The sequence below is a fragment of the Oryctolagus cuniculus genome, chromosome 3, assembly GCF_964237555.1.
Source record: "Oryctolagus cuniculus chromosome 3, mOryCun1.1, whole genome shotgun sequence".
Lineage (NCBI taxonomy): Eukaryota > Metazoa > Chordata > Mammalia > Lagomorpha > Leporidae > Oryctolagus > Oryctolagus cuniculus.
In genome coordinates, this window is record NC_091434.1 from 161,022,220 (window position 1) to 161,041,406 (window position 19,187).

Sequence of the window (19,187 nt, forward strand, 5' to 3'; positions counted from 1 at the left end):
GCAGCAAGTTAAACTGTTGCTGGCAATGCTGGCATCGCACATCAGAGTGCTGGTTTGAGTCCCACCTAATCTGCTTCCTATCTAGCTCCCTGCTAACATACCTGGGAAAGCAGCAGATGGTGGCCCAAATACTGGGACCCCTGCCATCCATGTGGGAGATCCTGACTCCTGGATTCGGCCTGGACTAACCCTGGCTTTTATGGTCATTTGGGGAGTGAACCAATGGATGGAAGATAGCTTCCCCTCTCCCCCTCCTCCCTCCTTCTCTTTCTCTCTTTCTCTCTGTCTCTGTCATTATGCATTACAAATAAACAAATATCAGCCGGCGCCACGGCTCAACAGGCTAATCCTCCGCCTAGTGGCGCCAGCACACCGGGTTCTAGTCCTGGTGGGGGCGCCGGATTCTGTTCCGGTTGCCCCTCTTCCAGGCCAGCTCTCTGCTGTGGCCCAGGAGTGCAGTGGAGGATGGCCCAAGTGCTTGGGCCCTGCACCCCATGGGAGACCAGGAGAAGCACCTGGTTCCTGCCTTCAGATTAGCGCAGCGCGCTGGCCGTGGCGGCCATTGGAGGGTGAACCAACAACAAAAGGAAGACCTTTCTCTCTGTCTCTCTCTCTCTCTCACTGTCCACTCTGCCTGTCAAAAAAAAAAAAAAAAAAGTAAACAAATATCTTTATAAAAATAGAACTTTGGGGGCCAGTACTGTGGCGCTGCAGGTTAAAGCCCTGGCCTGCTGCACCTACATCCCATATGGGTGCCAGTTCAAGTCCTGGCTGCTCCATTTCCAATCCAGCTCCCTGCTAATGCACCTGGGAAAGCAGCAGAAAATGGCCCAAGTCTCTGGGCCCCTGCACCTATGTGGGAGACCCAGGAGAAACTCCTGGCTCCAGATCAGTTCAGCTCTGGCCGTTGAGGCCATTTGGTGAGTGAACCAGTAGATGGAAGACCTCTCTATGTGTCTCTACCTCTCTGTAACTCTGTCAAATAAAAATCAATCTTAAAAAAAAAAAAAAAAACTTGTTATGAGAATAGAGACAAATGAAGTGAGGAAATGCTATCTTGGGGATGTTTAAGAGTATTCTAGGCTGAAGTAACAAAAGTAAATTTAAAAATTGTGAGAAAGGTGTTTGGTAGGTGTGTTCTACAAGTAAGGGGATCCATATGTTTAGAAAGAAATAATTTGGAGAAGCTTACTTACCATGGTCCAATCACGTATGATCTTGTAAAGAGCATAGATTTTAATGAATGTGACAAAAGAACAGTTTGAGTGCAGGAAAGATATTCTGGCTTACATTGTGTAAGAACCACCCTGATTCCTGCTTGGAAAATATGTGGGAGGGGGCATAATGATTCCCTGTGATACTTCCATATTCTACCAGTTTGGAATCTGTTTCTGTATGATGCAGATACTGGATGCTTCTACATTTTTTATGATTTATATCCTTGAAAGGGAGAGTTCCAGAGAGAGAGGGAGGGAGTGAGGGTGGCAGAAAGGGAGTAGAAAGAGCAAGTAAGCGAGCCTCCATCTGCTGGTTCACGCAGCAAATGGCTGCAACTGCTGGGACTGGGCCAGGCTGAAGCCAGGAGCCTTGCCCTTCTAGATATCCTCTGTGGGTACAGGGGCCCAAGCACTTGCGCCATCTTCTACTGCCAAATCTCAGGCCCCACCATGAACTATTGAATCAGAATTCTCTTTTATTCCTCTTGAAATTTCTATTCCTCCTTATAAAATACTACCCATCCACAGATAACCACATCTGTTAGGAAATCTCCCCAGGCAGAAGTAAATGAGCTTTGTTCAATCCATGTTACTAATGTTCTTCTTCGAGTTTCTATTACCCAAGCTACTTCACACACACACACACACACACACACACACACACACACACACACTTATGTATAGTCTATATGTCTAGGAAGTAAGGAAATAACAGGGTAGGGTGTGAAGATTTAAAGAAGGACAGTAAACTGTCAAATGTTCACCTTCTCATTTGTTTCCTGAAAGGTAATTGTGGGTCAATTATAGAGAATTTGGATTTATTTGTGGGGAGGCAGGAAGATATATCCAACTCCTATTTGGCATTGTGTGAGTCTTTCTTATCTTTTTCTCAAAGCCTCCTTCCTTTCCCACCCAAACTACCCATCTCCATGTGCAAATCACCAATTTATAGTTTTATTCTGCAATACGCCCTTTTTGTAATTGATAATTGATAGTATTGGAGAAAATTTTTATTCCAAAGGAGAGAAGTAGTGATTAGTATATTTTCTGATTTAGAAATTTACTTAAAAATGAATGTGAACATGAAATCAAGGCATTTATTTTCAACAAATATTCTTCTTAGGCCCTCTAGTTACAATTTTTTATTTTGTATAAAAGTGGGGGAAGAATCGCTGTGTTCTCAAATTTGTATATATTCAATGTATGAAATTGTATTCATTAAAATAAAATAAAAAATGATAAATATTATAAGAAATTTCTGATACATTAAATATTTTATAGCAAAAAAGAATGTTAATAAATTAACTCATATTTCTGTTTTTTTGCTGAAGATTAATGATCAATAGCTATGAAATAACCAATATTTGAATATAATTATCACTCATAATTACGTAGTTATATATATGAAAATATTTAAATATTGCATTTCTTGAAAAAATAGCTACCAATTAATAGCATTTTTACGAACAATTTATTTTTCTTTCAAATGTGTAAGAACTACATAAAAATCAATTTTTACAATAAAATAAAAATAGACAATAAGAAAATCACAGTATATCATTTTTAAGCCAGAATAGTTGAGAGCAATTCTGTAATGTAGTGTTATGTGACTTACAAAATTCTAAGAGTATTTAAGTTGTAAAAAGTATAAATGGTAACAAGCTGATTATTTGAAATATGTCAGTTATAAATAAAAATATGCTGTTACCTGATAATTGCATTTTCTAAGAGGCAGCATAAGGATCTCAGTTGAATTTGTCTCATAGTTATCTAATATTCTAATATACTTGTTTCTTGTGACCACTGTTGGTCCACATACCTTCCATGTCTGCTTTTGCTCCATGTGGTAGCTTAATAGGTTCTGGGAATACAATCTGAAAATTCTGTCTGCCCGCATCTACACTGTTGTCTCTCATGGTTCCACTCAGCGAAGCAAGTTTTGAGTTTCCATCCTCTGCACAAAGTGCTGAGGGAGAAAAGACTATTGAATTTGCCTTTATGGAGATTTGGTCATGGGAAATGACTGATAAGAGGAGGTGACATCTGAAATAATTCTTGAAAAATGAGTGATCGCTGTGGCTCAGTGGGTTAACACCCTGGCCTGAAGTGCCGGCATCCCATGTGGGTGCCGATTCAAGACCTGGCTGCTCTACTTCTGATCCAGCTCTCTGCTATGGCCTGGGAAAGCAGTAGAGGATGGTCCAAATCCTTGGGCCCCTGGACCCACATGGCCTGGAAGAAGCTCCTGGCTCCTGGCTTCAGATCGGCGCAGCTCTGGGCGTTGCAGCCAATTGGGGAATGAACCAATGGATGGAAAACCTCCCTCTCTCTCTCTCTCTCTCTCTCTCTCTCTCTCTCTCTCTGCCTCTCATCTCTCTCTGTAACTGACTTTCAAATAAAAATAAATATTTTAAAAAAATGACCATTTACCAACAAATAATGGGATGGAGAGAGCAGGAAATCGACACAGCATGCTAAGGGACGAGGAAAGTCTGACATTGCCTGTTGCTTTTGTGGAACTTGAGAATTCTAGTGCAGAGCAGAGTAAATATGAGGTGGCAAGAGTGACTAGTAAAGATGCAGAAGTCCCTTGCACATCGTCTTAAGGAGGCTGAACTCACTACTTCTACTTGAAAAATTTTAAGCCTAAGAAGTATGATCCTGTCTGTGTTTTCATCTAAAGGGAGAATTTTAAAGTGTTTTGTTTTCTACATTACTTGTCACTTGATACACTGCAATGTCCCATGCTTTGTTCCCTAGGTGTTTTGTGAACTTAGATAAAAACTTAATATCTTACACATCAAGTGCCTATCACAAGGACAGTGGGTGTTTTGGGTTTCTGGGCATACTTCTTGGTAAGTTGGTTAATATATTCCAATACATACTCATGTATCATGTCACTCCATATTATAGTCTTTTTTCTTTTCCTTCTAAAATATTTGAAAATTGTTCAGAAGCTTAAATACATCACATTGATGCTAGCGTACATCACTTGATTCAAAGTCTGTTTTGTTCTAAATTGGTTTGAGAGTATATGTGGGGACTGAAAACAATTCAAGCCGAAAATATTTAAGGGCAAGTCAGGAAGTGCCTTGTCTGTACTTGTTGTCTGTGCCAAATCCTTTTTTTAAAGAGCAGGATTCAGCAGGGTTGTCCTGTGCCATTGTTAATACAGTCATTGTGCATGTCCCAAATATTTGAGTTTCTTTATATGATCTTATATAGCAGTGAAACTGTGGTTTACTGACTTTTAAAATTTGATTTATAGTCAGCTTTTAAGTTTGTAACTCTTAGCATCATTTAATGATATTTTCCCTTTCATTAACTGAACAGTTCCATATGTCACGTACTAAAAAATATGAATTAAAGCATCACTATGCATGATACATAGAAATACATGTCTTAATCATCTGTACCACCACATATTCCAAAATTATTTCCTGTGATTATTCCTTAAGTACATGGTGAAATGTTATTTTTTTCCCCAAGAATAAGCTAGAGAAAAATCATTTCCTATGTGATTTGGTTTGTTCAACAGTATGCAATATTGAGTCAATGAACAATTGTCATTGATTAAGCCCCTGGGAATGTCTAACATCATTACTGCTTGTCTCCATCTTGCTGTCTCAGAGGAGAACAGTTAGAGTAAGAGACTGAGAGAAATGGAACAGGCAGTTAAGGGCAAATCCATCTCTACTTCTGCCAACACTAGAATTGCATGCCCTGGGTGTCTCTGCTGGTGATGTACACCCTTGTCATTCTTAGTTCTATTTTGTATCCACTAGGATTGACAATACAGTTTGTATTTCCTAGGATGTAGTCACTGCCAGCAGGTTAGAAAGTAGGAGGAAAGAAGAAGGCATAGGACCCTACTTTCTGCTTTTGGCAAAAACTGCCATCACCTTCAAACCCTAGCTGCTGCCAGAAAAGCCCACTAGGCTTGAGTTTTCATACAGTAGTCCTAAACTGTTACTTTTCTACTCTCTGCCTCATGTCCTTCCACTCTACAAGTGGAGGGAATTTGAGTTTTGCTGAACTTTGGATAGCTTCACTGTCCTCTAATTAGCATCTCAATCTCTTCCATCACTCACATCACCCATTTTTATTTTAAATACTGAGAGAGATTTCTCCTTTTTAGTTTGGTTCCTAAAAAACTGTACCATGATGATCATGGAGGATGAGTAAACACACCCGTTGCTGAAGGTCAATGTACTTTGGTCACTCTGAGCTCTATTAAGTATATACAGATGCTTAATATAATAATAATAATAATAACTGTTGGCAGCTGGTGTGTGGCCTAGTAGGTTAAGCCTCCAACTGCAGCACTGGCATCCAATAAGGGCACTGTTTCAAGACCTGGCTGCACCCTTCCTATGCAGCTCTTTGCCTATAGTCTGGGAAAGCAGTGGGAGATTGCCCAAGTGCTCAGATCCCTGCAACCACGTGGGACACCAGGAATAAGCTCCTGGCTTCCAAGCAACCCGTTCTGGCCATTGCTGTATATGACTCTACCCCTGAAATAAAGTCTTTTTTAAAAAATAAAGAAAACTGTTAAGGTCACAAGCATTATATTTGGTAGATGGAACAGATTCAGAGCAAAAATGGGAAGGTGATCTACAGATACAGGTAGCTCAAGCATAAATTTTGTATTTATATTTATAGACAAATGTATTAACCTCATGAATAAAAGGAAAATTACAACAAAGCAGGTCAGTTTGAATATAGTTCAAGCATATTAAACAGATGGCTGCTTTACAGGTAATTAAATATAAAGAATCTCCAGAGGAAAATCCTAGCTTTTTCAGTGAATCAGTGATGAAATAACTAAACCTAAAATAATTGCACAAACCCTAGTCGGGAGATGACCAGAACTACTATTATGCAATAATATCCCCGTAGAAGAGGTTATGTTCTGTTTGCCTAAGTGGATTATGAGATGCATCGTTCTCAGTTTCATTTATTTGTAGATCAGCCACTCAAGGCTTTTTACATAGAAGGTGCTGATACACATTCAATAAATGAACTAAAAAGGATTGGTAGATATGTTTTGTAAGTGTGCACCTAAGACTGTTAACAAACACTAAACAGTCTAGAATCTCAATAAAGTATACAAATTATCCAAAATCTCAAACTTGATGTTTATGAATTGGAAAAGAATAAAACAAATAGTGTCTTAGAGCAGCTCAAGCTTACTTTCACTTCTGAGAAACAGAACAAGAAAAATCTGTTTTTGTCAAGCATGTGATCTTGAAATAAGTATGGTGCCAGCGCTGTGGCACAGTGGGTTAATGCCCTGGCCTGAAATGCTGGCATCCCATGTGTGCGCCGGTTCGAGACCCAGCTGCTCCACTTCCGATCCAGCTCTCTGCTAGGGCCTGGGAAAGCAGTAGAAGATGGCCCAAGTCTTTGGGCCCCTGCACCCATTGGGAGACCTGGAGGAAGCTCCTGGCTCTGGTTTCGGATCCGTGCTGCTCCAGCTGTTGCGGCCAGTTGGGGAGTGAATCATCAGATGGAGCACCTCTCTCTCTCTCTCTCTCTCTCTCTCTCTCTCTCTCTATCTCCCTCTCAGTGTAACTCCGACTATCAAATAAATAAATCTTTAAAAAAAATTGTAGGTGGCCAGTGCCATGGCTCACTAGGCTAATCTTCCACCTGCAGCGCTGGTACCCCAGGTTCTAGTCCCGGTTGGGGTGCCGGATTCTGTTCCGGTTGCTCTTCTTCCAGTCCAGCTCTCTGCTGTGGCCCGGAAAGGCAATGGAGGATGGCCCAAGTGCTTAGGCCCTGCACTCACATGGGAGACCAGGAGGAAGCACCTGGCTCCTAGCTTTGGATAAGCACAGCGCGCTGGCCATAGCAGTCATTTGGTGGGTGAACCAACGGAAGGAAGACCTTTCTCTCTCTCTCTCACTGTCTAACTGCCTGTCAAAAAAAAAAAAAAAAAAAAAAAAGATAAAGTTGATGCTTCCTACAATTTTTTTATTTTAGATTTCTAATTATTAAAGTAATGTACTATATAACAGTGCTCACACAAATAATGAAATTTAGTGGTGGCTTAAACATGTATATCTTATTTTTAAATTTTATTTGTTATATAAATTTCTTGTATTTCATATACACAGATTTAGGAATATAGTGGTAATTCCTACCCCATCCTCCCTCCTGCCCATGCTCCAACCCTTCTTCTTCCTTTATCTCCTGTTCCCAATTTTAATTTTTACAAAGATCTATTTTCAGTTTACTTAATGATCATAAAGTTAGCCCTACACTAAGTAAAAGTACAACAAACAGTATGAAAAAAAAAAAAAACGCTATTCCTCAATGGAAGAGACAAAGGCTGTAAAAAATCATTGAATCTCAAAATGTCAGTTTCACTCCAATATATTTCATTTTAGCTACTCTTGTTACCTCACATCAGGAAAAATACATGATACCTGTCTTTTGGGGACTGGCTTATTTCACTTTGTGTAATGGTTTCCATTTGCATCCATCATGTTGCAAAAGACAGGATTTTATGTTTTTTATAGCTGAGTATACTCGGTAGTATATACATACCATAATTGCTTTATCCAGTCAACAGCTGTTGGACAGCTGGTTTGATTACATATCTTAGCAATCATGAATTGTGCTGCAATGAACATGGGGGTATGGGTAATTCTTTCATATCCTGATTTCATTTGGGTAAATTCCCAGAGTGAGATGGCTGGATCATATGGTAGGTCTATATTCAGGTTTCTGAGATATCTCCATGCTGTCTTCCACAGTGGCTGCACCTGTCTGAATTTCAACCAAGTGTGGATTAGGGTACCATTTTCTCCTCATCCTCATCAGTGGTGTTTGTTATTTCTGTATGAGAGCCATTCTAACTGGAGTGAGGTGAGACCTCATTGTGGTTTTGATTTTCATTTCCCTAATGAATAGTGATCTTGAGCATTTATTCAAATGTCTTTTGACCATTTGAATTTCATTGTTTGAAAAATGCCTGTTCGAGTCCTTTGCCCATTTCTTAATTGGATTGTTTGTTTTGTTGTTGAATTTCGTGAGTTCCTTGTGGATTCTAGATGTTAACCCTGTATCAGTTGCATAGTTTGCAAATATTTTCTCCCATTCTGATAGTTGTCTCTTCACTTTGCTGAGTGTTTCTTTTGCAATGTAGAAGCGTCTCAGCTTGATGTAATCCCATTTGTCTGTGCTTCTGGGTCTTTTCCAAGAAGTTTTTGCCTATGCCAATGTCATAGAGTTTCCCCAATGTCTTGCAATGTTTTCTAGTAATTTGATGGTTTTGGGTCATATACTTAGGTCTTGATCCATTTTGAATGTGTTTTTGAGTAAGATGTAAGGTAAGGGTCCAGTTCCATACTTCTGCATATGAAGATCCAGTTTTCCCAGCACCATTTGTTGAACAAACTGTCCTTTCTCCAGGGATTGATTTTAGCTCCTTTGTTAAAAATAAGTTGGTTATACATGTATGGATTGAATTCTGTAGTTTCCATTCTGTTCTATTAGTCTTAACATCTGTTTTTATGCCAGTACCAGGCTGTTTTGATTAAAACTGCCCAATAGTATGTCTTGAAATCAAGTATTGTGATGCCTCCAACTTTATTTTTGTTGTATAAGATTGCTTTAACTATTTGGGTCTCTTGTGTTTCCATATGAGTTTCACCATCATATTTCTTAGACATACGAAGAATGTTGTTGATATTTTGATTGGGATCACATGGAATCTGTGAATCACTTTTAGTAGTATGGACATTTTGATGTTGATTTTTTCCAATCCATGAACATTGGAAGATTTTTTCATTTTTTATTATCTTTTTTTAAAATTTTTAAAAAGTTTTATTATAAAAATACATACTTATAAAAAATTCAAATACAGAAATAAAAGCATAATAACCCACCTGGTATACAGACAAGCACATAAATCCCCTTCCCTCCAATCTCATTCCCCAGAGGTTATCTCTGTGAACAAATTAATGTGTATCCTTTCAGACATTTTCCTTTGCATATACATGTATATATAAACACACATAAATATACACACATGATTTTTTCTTTTACAAAAATGAAATCACGTAAGTCTGTTACATATGATTCTTCAATTTTTTGTTCATTCATTCAATATACAGAAAATTCCTAAAACACAAATCTGATTATATCACTCCTCTTGAGTTCATTTTCCATAATATAAAATTCATATTAATTAGCATCAAATGCAAAGTTCTTGATTATATATGTCCTGCCCATCTCTTAGTCTCATCTTTAGCCATTCCAGTATAGAAATGACTGGAACATAAATCACCTTAAATGCTTCCTGAAACAAGGCAGGTACAAACAAACAAACAAACAAACTAGGAACACACTCTGCCATTTGTAGATTTTGGCCTTTTCATTTTGTGTTACATTCTGCCTGGACTTTTCCATCTGGCAAAACCCTGATTCTTCAACAATCAACTTGAAAATGCCCTCAATAAGACTACCTAATTTTTTTCAAGACATAATCACTTCTCCATTTACCCCTGTTCTACCTAAATCTATGACCTGACACCATCAAGTTATTAGAGAACATTGGAGAAACCCTTCAAGATGTTAGCACAGGCAAAGAATTTCTGGAAAAGACCCGGGAGGCACAGGCAGTCAAAGCCAAAATCAACTATTGGGATTGCATCAAATTGAGAAGTTTCTGTACTGCAAAAGAAACAGGAGAGTGAAGAGACAACCGACAGAATGGGAAAAAATATTTGCAAACTATGCAACAGATAAAGGGTTAATAACCAGAATCTACAAAGAGATCAAGAAACTCCACAAAAACAAAACCAACAACCCACTTAAGAGACGGGCCAAGGACCTCAATAGACATTTTTCAAAAGAGGAAATCCAAATGGCCAACAGGCACATGAAAAAATGTTCAAGGTCATTAGCAATCAGGGAAATGCAAATCAAAACCACAATGAGGTTTCACCTCACCCCAGTTAGAATGGCTCACATGCAGAAATCTACCAACAACAGATGCTGGTGAGGATGTGGGGAAAAAGGGACACTAACCCACTGTTGGTGGGAATGCAAACTGGTCAAGCCACTATGGAAGTCAGTCTGGAGATTCCTCAGAAACCTGAAGATAACCCTACCGTTCGACCCAGCCATCCCACTCCTTGGAATTTACCCAAAGGAATTTAAATTGGCAAACAAAAAAGAGGTCTGCACCCTAATGTTTATTGCAGCTCAATTCACAATAGCTAAGACCTGGAACCAACCTAAATGCCCATCAACGATAGACTGGATAAAGAAATTATGGGATATGTACTCTTTAGAATACTATACCGCAGTAAGAAACAACGAAATCCAGTCATTTGCAACAAAATGGAGGAATCTGGAACACATCATGCTGAGTGAAATAAGCCAGTCCCAAAGGGACAAATACCATATGTTCTCCCTGATCGGTGACGACTGACTGAACACCAAGAGGGAAACCTGTTGGAGTGAGGTGGACACTATGGGAAATGGTGGCTTGATCAGCATAGCCCTGACTGTTAATGAACAACTTAATACATTATCCCTTTTAGTAGTTTTTTACCTGTTCTACTTAATATGACTGGTTTAGATCTGTAATTGATGCACAGTTATTCTTAAGTGTTGAAAATTAACTGAAATGTGATCCCTGTTGAACATGGTGGTGGGAATGGGAGAGGGAAGAGATGTATAATTTGGGACATGCTCAGGCTGACTTGCCCCAAGTGGTGGAATTGGAAGCATACCAGGGGATTCCAATTCAATCCCATCGAGGTGGCATGTACCAATGCCATCTCACTGTTCCAGGTGATCAGTTTCAGTTCACAGTTGGTCATGGTGGAGAGACTGGGAGTCAAAGGGAGCACATAGACAAGTCTAGTACCTGCTAACGCTAACCGATGGAGTAAATAAAGGGGAGAGTGATCCAACATGGGAAGTGAGATACTCAGCAGACTCATAGAATGGCAGATGTCCTAAATAGCACTCTGGCCTCAGAATCAGCCCTAAAGGCATTCGGAGCTGGCTGAAAAGCTCATGAGAGTATTTCAGGCATGGAAAGCCAAGACACTCTGGCAAAAGATCTCTGCGAGTGAGATCCCAGTGGAAAGAACAGGTCATCAAAGAAGGAGGTACCTTTCTCTGAAGGGAGGAGAGAACCTCCACTTTGACTATGACCTTGTCTAAACAAGATAAGAGTCGGAGAACTCAGAGGGCTTCCATAGCCTTGGAAACTCATGACTGGAGCATAGGGAGATTACTGATGCCATAGACAGGAGTGTCAATTGGTAAAGTCAACAATAGGAGTCACTGTGCACTTACTCCTCATGTAGGATCTCTATCCTTAATGTGCTGTACATTGAGATTTAATGCTATAACGAGTACTCAAACAATATATTTCACTTTGTGTTTCTATGGGGGTGCAAACTGTTGAAATCCTTACTTAATGCACACTAAACTGATCCTCTGTAAAAAAAAAAAAAAAAAAAAAAAAAAAAAAAAAAAAAAGAAATTATCAATTCCCAACTTGACTCTCACTGGGATTAAACATGACAATAGGTCTGCTCTGATTTCATCATCATTTAAAAAAAAAATCATCTATTATTTTTTACTTTATGTTTCTGTGTGGGAGCAAACTGTTGAAATCCATACGTGATGTATACTAAGCTGATCTTCTGTATATTAAGATAATAGAAAATGAATCTTGATGTGAATGGAAGGGGAGAGGGAGTGGGAAAGGGGAGGGTTGTGGGTGGGAGGGACGGTATGGGGGGGAAGCCATTGTAATCCATAAGCCGTACTTTGGAAATTTATATGCATTAAATAAAAGTTTTAAAAAAAAAAGACATAATCACTTCCCCATTTACCCCTGTTCTTTTTAGCTAGCTTTTTAATTGCACTTATCTCACAGTACTGCAGTAATTCATTGACACATTTTGAGTTCTACTCCCTCTTCCCCCCACTTGCCGGTAAGCTCTTTGGGTCAAATAAATGTGTCTTATTTACCTTTGCATCCCAAGGATTTGATAGAGTGTTTATCATGGAGCACATGCTCAGTAATGTATCTGTTAAAGAACTGATACTTTAGGAACATTTGCTGAGTTTCTACTATGCACAAAACCATATCCTAAGCATGAAAAGAAACAGAAGACACAGTCTTTGCCCTAGGGAACTTACCATTTTCCTATTATTTCCCCTGGGGTGGGAGGAAGTGACAGAACACATTTACATGAAAATATATTGATTCTGACATATAGATTGTTTGAAAGATTTATAGTCATTCGCCTCAAATCCTTTTAGGAACAAGGCATTGCATAATCAAATAAATAATAAAATAACAGGTAGTTTGTCCAGCAGGTCTGTTATTAAGTGTGGCACAGAGTCTACCAGAATTCAATTCTCTGTCCCAGCAGGTTCTTTCTTCAGTGTCCTGTAATTTTCATTGTAGAGATCTTTGCCATACTTGGTTAATTTTATTCCAAGGTGTTTTCTTTTTGTAGCTTTTGTGAACAGGATGGATCTTAAAAGTACTTTCTCAGCCATGCATTCTCTGTATACAAAGGATATTGATTTTTGTGTGTTGATGTTGTATCTTGCCACATTACCAAACTCTTATGACTTCCAATAGTCTCTCAGAGTCTTTTGGATCCCCTATACATAGTATCATGTCATCTCAAGTACAATTTGACTTCCTCCTTTCCAAATTATATCCATGTGATTTCTTTTCCTTGCCTAATGGCCTATGCTAAAACCTCCAGGACTATATTATATGGCAATGATGAGACAGAGCATCCTTGTCTGGTGTCAGATATTAGGGGGAATGCTTCCAACTTTACCCCATTCAGTGAGATACCGGCCATAGACTTGTCATAAATTGCCTTGATTGCATTGACAAATAGTCCTTCTATACCCATTTTTTTAAGGTTTTATGATTTTATTGATTTATGTCTTCTCCCTTTTTTGGTTGGTTGGGTCACTGATATATCAATTTGTTTATTTCTTCAAAAAAGTAGCTCTCGATTTCACTGATCTTTTGTATTGCTTTTTGGTTTCAATTTTGTTTATTTCTTTAATTATATTTTTCCTCCTACTAATTTGGGATTTGGTTTGTTATTTTTCTAGGTTCTTGAGTTGCATTGATTGCTCATTTATTTGGTACCTTTCCAATTTCTTGATACAGGCATTGGTTTCTATAAAATTTCCTCTTACTGCTTTTCTGTTCCAATAAGTTTTGATATAATATATTGTCTTAATTAATTTCCAGAGATTTTGATTTCTCTCTCTCTCTTTTTTTTTTTTTTTTCTGACAGGCAGGGTTAGACAGTAAGAGAGAGAGACAGAGAAATGTCTTCCTTTTCCGTTGGTTCACCCACCAAATGGCCGCTACAACCGGTGCTGCGCCATTCTGAAGCCAGGAGCCAGGTGCTTCCTCCTAGTCTCCCATGCGGATGCAGGGGCCAAGCACTTGGGCCATCCTCCACTGCCCTCCTGGGCCACAGTGGAGAGCTGGACTGGAAGAGAAGCAACCGGGACAGAATCTGGTGCCCCGACCAGGACTAGAACCCCAGGTGCCGGTGCCACAGGCAGAGGATTAGCCAAGTGAGCTGTGGTGCTGGCCTTGATTTCTCTTCTGATTTCTTCTATGAAACACCTCTTATTCAGGAGCATGATGTTCAGTTTCCATGTGTTTGAGTGTGATCTACAAGTTGTTGATTTCCAGCTTCATTCAGTTGTGGTAAGAGAAAATGTGTGGTATGACTTCAAGTTTTTGGAATTTGCTGAGATTTGCTTTATAGCCTGACATATGGTCTATCCCAGAAAAGTTCCATGTGGTGATAAGAAGAATGTATATTCTGCAACTGTGGGGTGAATGGTTCTGTAGATATGTTAGGTTCATTTGGTCCATAGTGTCAATTAGCTCCATTTCTTTGACTTTCTGTCTGGCCAATCCATCCATTGCTGAGAGTGGGGTGTTGAAGTCCCCTGTTACTATTGAATTGGAGTCTATTTCTTCCTTTAGATTCATTAACATTTCTTTTAAATAGCTAGGTGCCATGTAATTGGGTAGGTATACCTTTATTGTAGTCACATCGTCCTGTTAAATTGATCCCTTAATCATTATATAGTTCCCTTCTTCTAACAGTTTTTGTGTTAAAGTCTATTTTGTCTGATTTTAAGATGGTAACACCAGCCCTCTTTTGCTTTCCATTAACATGGAATATCTTTTTTCATCCTTACACTTCCAGTCTATATGTATCTTTGTTGGCAAGATGTTTTTATTGTAAGCAGCAAATAAATGGGTCTTATTTTTCAATCCAATCAGCTGGTCTGTATCTTTTAATTGGAGAATTGAGGTAACTTACATTCAAGATGACTATTGATAAGTAACAACTTGTCATTTTTCCATAAATGTTTCTGTTGTTTACTTTGGAGTTCCTTTGTACTTTTCCTGGGGATTTTTCTATTGTCATATTCTTTCATAATGATGGCTATTTTTCTATGTTTCTGTTTGTAGCACATCCTTCTTAAATTTTTTTTTAAAAACAAGGCTGATTTATTTGAAAGAGTGACAGAAAGAAGGAGATATAGAAAAAGAAAGGATCATCAAGCTGCTGGTTCATTACCTAGATAGCTACAATACCCAGGACTGGACCAGGCCAAAGCCAGAAGCCGTGTGTGTCTCCAAAGTGAGTGGCAAGGGCCCAGGAGTCATCTTCCACTGCTTTCCAAGGCACAATAGCAAGGAGTTGGGTTAGAATTAGAGCAGGGGTCGGTGCTGTGACATAGCGGGTAAATTTGCCGCCTGCAGTGTTAGCATCCCATATGCTTGCTGGTTCAATTCCCAATTGCTCCACTTCTGATCCAGCTCCCTGCTAATGCATCTGGGAAAGCAGCAGAAGATGGTCCAAGTCCTTTGGCCCTTGCATTCACCTGGGAGACCCAGAAGAAGCTTCTGGCTCCTGGCTTTGGATTGGCCCAGCTTTAGCTGTTGAAGCCATTTGGGGAGTGAACCAGATGATAGAAGATCTCTCTCTCTTTCTCTCTCTCTTTTTCTCTCTCTTTCTCTTTCTCTTTCTCTTGCTTCCTCTTTCTCTTGCTTTCTCTTTCTCTTTCTCTCGCTTTCTCTTTCTCTCTCTCTCTCTGCCTCTCTGTAATTTTGACTTTAAATACATAAATCTTTTTTTGAAACCTTTATTTAATGAATTCAAACTTCATGTATTTCATAATTACAACTTTAGTAACATGGTGACTCTTACCACCGTACCCACCCTCCCACACATTCTCCCACTCCTCTTCCTCCTCCCTCACCTATTCTCATTCTTAATTTTTACTAATATTTATTTTCAATTAACCTTATTCACATGATTATGTGAATATGTTATGAATTCAACAAATAGTGTGAAAAAAACTGTTCCTCAATAGTCGAGATGAGGGCTGTTCAAAGTCATTGCTTCTCAAAGTGTCAATTTCACTTCCTAAATTGCTTTTTAGGTGCTCTAAGTGGAAGCAGCTGGCATTCAAATTGGTGTTCATGTGAGATGCTGACTTTGTAGGCGTGGCTTAACCCAATGGTATAGCACAACCTTAAGCATCTTTTGTAAGGCTGGATGAGTGGTGACAAATGCTTTCAATTTCTTTTTGAACGGAGGGTCTTTATTTCACCTTCATTCACAAATGAGTGTTTTCAAGGGTATAGTATTCTGGATTGACAGCTTTTTCCTCTTAAGACTTGGACTATGTCTCACCATTGTCTTCTAGCCTATGAGGTTTCTGATGAGAAATCAGTTGTGATTCTAATAGGAAATTCTCTGAAAGTAATCTGGCATTTCTCTTGTGCACATTTTAGAATCTTTTCTTTATGTTTTACTGTGGAAAATCTGACTAAAATGTGTTATGGTGAACATCTTTTCTGGTCATATCTATTAGGAGTTCTATGTGCTTCCTTTACTTGGATGTCCCTTTCTTCAAATTTTTCTTCAAATTGGGGACGTTGTCTATTTCACTAAATAGATCTTCTAGTCCATTCTCTTTTCACGTCTTCAAGAACTCCTAAGACCCACATGTTGGGTCATTAGATAGTATCCCATAAATCCCCAACACTGTTTTAAGGTTTCTAATTTCTTGCCTTTTTTTTTTTTTTGTCTGACTGAAAGATTTCCAAAGATTTGTCTTCTAGCTAATATATTATTCTGCCTCACCAAGTCTGTTAAGCCTTTCTAATGCATTTTGTATTGGATCTACTGAATTTTTAATTTCTAATATTTGATTTTGATTTCTCTTTAAAATTTCATTGCATGGAAAAAATTTTCATATGATGTATAGTTTTCTTTAGTTTCAAATTTGCTTGATTGCTTTTGAGTAATCCTATGATTAATTTTTTGAATTCCATTTCTGGCATCTCATAAATTTCTTCATCTTCACATTCTAATATTGAAATTTGTTTTCCTTTTGGGAGGGGACTTGGTGTCTTCATTATTCTTTTTTTTGGGGGGGGGCAGGCAGAGTTAGAGAGAGAGACAGACAGAAAGGTCTTCCTTCCATTGGTTCACTCCCCAAATGGCCACTACAGCCAGCACTGTGCCATTCCGAAGCCAGGAGCCAGGTGCTTCCTCCTGGTCTCCCATGTGGGTGTAGGGCCCAAGCACTTGGGCCATCCTCCACTGTCAGTGGAGAGCTGGACTGGAAGAGGAGCAACCGGGACTAGAACCTGGTACCCATATGGGATGCCAGTGCCACATGGAGGATTAACCAAGTGAGCCACGGTACTGGCCCACTATTTTTTTTTTTTTTTTTTTTTTTGACAGGCAGAGTGGACAGTGAGAGAGAGAGAGACAGAGAGAAAGGTCTTCCTTTTGCCGTTGGTTCACCCTCCAATGGCCGCCACGGCTGGCGCACTGCGGCCAGCGCACCGCGCTGATCCGAAGGCAGGAGCCAGGAGCTTATCCTGGTCTCCCATGGGGTGCAGGGCCCAAGCACTTGGGCCTCCTCCACTGCCTTCCCGGGCCACAACAGAGAGCTGGCCTGGAAGAAGGGCAACCGGGACAGAATCCGGTGTCCCGACCGGGACTAGAACCTGGTGTGCTGGCGCTGCTAGGTGGAGGATTAGCCTATTGAGCCGCGGCGCCGGCCTGGCCCACTATTTTAAAGATTATTTATTTGAGAGGTATATAGAGAGGGAGAAACAGAGAAAGGTCTTTGATCGGCTGGTTAATTCCCCAAAAGACCATAATGGCTGGAGCTGGGCTGACCCAAAGTCAAGAGCTTCTTCCAGGTCTCCCATGCTCATGCAGGGCCCCAAGCACTTGGGCCATCTCCCACTGCTTTCCCAGGCCGTAGTGGAGAGCTGCATTGGAAGAGGAGTAGCCAGGACACAAACCTGTGCCCATGTGGGATGCCGGTGCCACAGGTAGAAGCACAAGCCTACTACCCCACAGTGCTAGCCCTGGCTGTTCTCACAATTTCCCTCATACTCAATACAAGAATGTTGTATGTGAGCTGGCGCCATGGCTCACTTGGTTAATCCTCCACTTTCGTCGCCTACATCCCATATGGGCACTGGGTTCTAGTCCCAGTTGCTCCTCTTCCAGTCTAGCTCTCTGCTGTGGCCTGGGAGGGCAGTGGAGGAAGGCCGATGTGCTTGGGCCCCTGCACCCGAATGAGAGACCAGGAAGGGGCTCCTGGCTCCTGGCTTCGGAATGGTGCAGCGCCGGCTGTAGCAGCCATTTGGGGAATGAACCAGTGGAAGGAAGACCTTTCTCTCTGTCTCTGGCTCTCTCACTGTCTATATCTCTACCTGTCAAATAAAAAAAAAAGAATGTTGTATGTCTGATACAAAGTCAGCATTTCAAGCTACTAAAGTATAAAGCACATCTTTGTAATATATGCAGTAAGTTTCTTTAGCATTCACAAGCTAATTCTTGTTAAAATTCATCCTCTTTTCCTTTTGAAAAACAATTTCAAATGAATTTTTTATGAAGGGATAAACAAATTCAAAGTACACAAATCACATTTTTTCAAAAGCAAATGAAATAGAGAAAATGAGTATTACAGAAAAGATCTACAGATTTTATGCATATCAAATTCAAAATCGGTAAAGTGAAGAAAATGACATACCTCAATTATTTTCATGGGTAAGTCACAAATGGCCTACTGCCAAAAGAAATTTGAATTTCCTCGGTTATTTCTAGTTTATATATTCATTGCAGCCTGATTTGGTATCTATTATGGGTATAGCAAAATTTATCTTTAAAATCACAGCTTTATTCATAACTTAAAAAAGCAACATAAAGCTTCTATCAAATCATTTAATATTAACTTTAACTTTTGTTTATAAAGTTCTAAGAAAAATTAACCTTTTCATATCCAAAGCATAAGAAATAATGCTGTTTAATGTGAAGCTTATGAAAAATGTAGAAGACTTATTTTTATAACCTAAAATTAGCAATGGTTCTCTTGAATTATGCATTACATCTAGAAACCCAGTGGAGTAAAATAAGCTTTCCTGGTGATAATTATAAATTGATTCTTAAACTATTTAGCCACATCTGCAAGTAGAAATTTTTAGCAAAATTAAAAATGATAGACCATATGTGGTATTTCATTTAATGAATAGATTTGAAGTTAATGAAGTAATTTTATATAAACTCTGAACAGCCAAAGCATTAATATATGGTTGGCATAGTAGGGTTCTTCCATTTTTATTATGAATTATCCCCAGAGACAAGTGACTAAACTTTTAAATTATGTATCTCTTAATTGCAAAACGGGAATACCAGAAGAGAGTGTGTTCCATTCCTTAGATTCCTTCCTTACTCTAGAGACGACCAACAGGTTCTGAAGGCTGTGCAAGTGCTATGAGATCAAGAGGTTGATTTTCACCAGCTGCTCAAGAAAACTGCTTTCATTCTCAGACTCTTCAAAAACGCACAGGGTGCATTGAATGATGTTACAAAATTGCATGTATGTACT

The 19,187-nt window shown here is 39.3% G+C and overlaps 1 protein-coding gene across 1 annotated transcript in view; it reads right to left on the reverse strand.

The window, feature by feature from the left end:
- Positions 1-19,187, reverse strand: part of POT1 (protection of telomeres 1) — a 161,173-nt gene that overhangs the window by 876 nt on the left and 141,110 nt on the right. The gene's annotated exons all lie outside the window — the stretch shown is intronic.